Source organism: Haplochromis burtoni, unplaced genomic scaffold (genome assembly GCF_018398535.1).
Source record: "Haplochromis burtoni strain Fernald_Lab_line unplaced genomic scaffold, NCSU_Asbu1 Contig_1021, whole genome shotgun sequence".
Lineage (NCBI taxonomy): Eukaryota > Metazoa > Chordata > Actinopteri > Cichliformes > Cichlidae > Haplochromis > Haplochromis burtoni.
In genome coordinates, this window is record NW_024583382.1 from 52,272 (window position 1) to 54,362 (window position 2,091).

The following is a 2,091-nucleotide window of genomic DNA, read 5'->3' on the forward strand; positions in this document are numbered from 1 at the left end:
CAGATGGTAGCGACATTGAAGCGGACGCTAATGTTGGAATTATAAATTAACCTTTAAACATCATTTTCTCGCAATGTGACGTCACATTGGGCGACAGACTGATTTCACAAGCCAGCTCAACTCACCCCTATAGGGCTATAATAGAGACATATTTAAATTACTGAGAAGAAAGTCTGAAAACTCAATTTAGTGCAGGTCTGTTTTACAAAGATACTGCTGGCTCACACAATTCCCATGTTGTGAATAATGGGCCGAACAGAGGATTAGTCCGGCGGGCCGTTTACAGCGAACGCTCGCAAGAGTTCCACGTCATGGGCCCGTTGCATTCTGATATTTTTTTCTGCGAAAGATTATTACTCAATAATGTAGATTTGAGGGTTAAGCTCATGAGAGCCAACGATGCTTTCACCCTCATAGCGCCTCAAAATGCCAATTACCATCTCAATATTCTCGGGGCGTCATTGTTCGTAAGGAAAGTCACGGTGTCCCACGCTGTGCGCGTAGGCCACGCGTCCACTCTCATGCAAGCGAATGCATTGTATCCCATATCCCAGATTAATGTAAAAACATTTTCAATACCCGAGAATTCGCGGATATCACATCATGAGAATCTGTTTCTGGGCTCACTTCCCCGTTACCTAGTCATAGGCATGGTTAACCATGAGGGTTTTACAGGTCGATATGATTTATGCCCTTTCAATTTCCAGCATAACAATCTAGAGTTTTTGGCTTTGTGTCATGAGACTAAGCAAATACCAAAGCGTTTCAACCCAATTTTGCTGAGAATCACTCCGTAAGAGAGTTTTACAGCCTGTACACTGCTACCGGGAGAAACCTGAAAGATCTGTCCTTGTGCATTGACAGACAGGAGTTTGAACAATGGTATACATTGTTTGTGTTCAATATGAATCCTTCAGATGACAGTCAGGCCTTGTCACCGGTGATAAATGGCAACTTGAGACTTGAAATGCGCTTCAGAGTCCCTCTACCTCACACAACCACATTGATCGTTTATGCTTGTTATGATTCCATTCTCGAGATCAATTCCAAAAGACAAGTTTTGGTTGATTATTACTGAGGTTTCACCTTTTTTGTTTTATTGAATTATGAACAATCACCAATTGGACAGTATTATGAGACTGCTAGTGGGCGATAGTTTTTTTTTTTTTGTTTTTGGAGTATATGCAGAAGATGAATTATTAACATTACTCAAACGCTCGTTTAAATGGCCTACATATATGATCATAAATACAGATCCAAGGAACAAACCTGGAACTCACTGGCTGGCTATTTCTTTAGATGAAGGTGCTACTTTTTATGATTCGTTTGGATTCCCACCAGATTATCCTTTTTACCCCAAAAGTATTGTAACGTTTTTGAAAAAGCATGCTAAACGAGTATCTTTCCATCAAAGACAGCTACAAGCCACACTGTCTACAGTGGGCAGCATTGTATATTTTTTCTAGCCCAGAAATCACATGGAAAGACTTATGATGATGTACTTGCTTTATATAGCTCTAATCAAAACAAAAATGATAGCATGGTCTCGTGTTTTGTAAAACGATTTATCACATGTGTATTAATATGTAAAGCTAGCAATTTTAATCAAACTTCGTGTTCTCTGAAAGCTTTTAATGATTGTCATTTGTGCTAAAAAAAATATTTCAATAAAACTAAAAAACGTTTCTGGGGGAAAAAAAAGTGGTGTATTGTGCTTTTTTGTTAAATAAAAACATGAGACAATTAACTTAAAAAACAAAAAACATAACAATAACGTTTTTTGGTTTTTGATTACATCAGAAATTTAACCATGGGTGATAAGGCAAATGTCTTGCTTTTCTTTTTTTTTTTCTTAAACTTTCTTCCTTTGTCTTTCAACTTGTTTTTGTTGTCTTACTTCTGATTTCTTTTCTTTAGTGACTTTCTTTGTCTTACTTTTTACTTGTTTTATGTTTCTATTCATAGCGTCCCACCCTAAAGCCTTATCCAGTATGTGATTTTTGCATTCTAGGTACCCTTCCTGAAGTGTGGGCCCAAGCCTATTGAAAAACCATGATAATTTGTTAGTTTGAACCTGAGGAATAAGATCCA